Source organism: Uranotaenia lowii, chromosome 2 (assembly GCF_029784155.1).
Source record: "Uranotaenia lowii strain MFRU-FL chromosome 2, ASM2978415v1, whole genome shotgun sequence".
NCBI classification, from domain to species: domain Eukaryota; kingdom Metazoa; phylum Arthropoda; class Insecta; order Diptera; family Culicidae; genus Uranotaenia; species Uranotaenia lowii.
In genome coordinates this window covers 104,886,366-104,887,272 of record NC_073692.1, presented here as the reverse complement: position 1 = coordinate 104,887,272, position 907 = coordinate 104,886,366, and the positions used below count along the sequence as shown (strand labels likewise).

Here is a 907-nt window from a genome sequence, read left to right as displayed (position 1 = left end):
AATTATGCGACAATCAATTTTAGCTCAGGAACAAATAGGTCTGCAGAGGACCAAAGGGTGGATTTAGTATGAAGTCTTCACAATTTATGATTAGCCTTACCGATCTCTCATCTCCACCTCAAATTACTTAGTCCCGCATCGTTGAATTTACCAGGCCAGAAATAACAATAGAGACAAAAGATATCTCGGTTTTAACGCTGGCGACTTCCTGTGTAAACGCGAGACTTTAGGATGGAGATTTGCTAATCATAGAGATGTTTTAATTTACCTCAACGATCGAATTTACAGCATGCATTAAACGCGCGAATTCTAAGTGTCAGCCTCAAAGCTGCATTACCGGTCAGGCACTTGTAATAACTTATTGGATACTATCTTCAGAACACCGTATATCACCGTATCAAATAAAGCGGAATCACGGTTGTAGTTATATCGTACACGATAGCACAGCCTGTTTGACGGTTAACCGATAACTGATAGTGATGCATGGTCTCGAGCGTGGTTGTTCGCTCGATCAAAAGCTGTATCAGTTCGATCGGAGTTCTAAACGACGCTGGCGCGTCATTATCGAGTTTCTAACGACGCCGACGCCTCATGGTTAAGATCTGCTTGGGCACTCATCAGTACAACGTGATCAAGTACCTACGTTGATCAACTCAATGCCAAGCTAGGGCGGGAATATTGATCCTCTGCTGTGTGATGTACACAATAGGTAGACCGATCAGTTTTGTCGAAATAATAATGAGATCTCGTTTTGAGTGGCTTCTGGATGCGATGTTTTTTTTTGTTAGCTACATGATGTGTTATGAGTGTTAAGTGTTGTGAGAGGTGTGCACATACAAGTTTCCACAACTATGATGCCCTTCTCTGGCTGGAGGGATAATAAACAATTCCAAGGCAACGAATCTAC

The 907-nt window shown here is 42.2% G+C and overlaps 1 long non-coding RNA gene across 1 annotated transcript; it reads right to left on the bottom strand.

The window, feature by feature from the left end:
• Positions 1–6: 6 nt before the first annotated feature.
• LOC129743669 (uncharacterized) lies at positions 7–523 on the bottom strand. Its single transcript, XR_008736648.1, has 3 exons — positions 269–523; positions 101–208; positions 7–40 (listed from the first exon to the last, which is right to left on the bottom strand). It is a non-coding gene; the product is annotated as an uncharacterized LOC129743669 (long non-coding RNA).
• Positions 524–907: the final 384 nt, after the last annotated feature.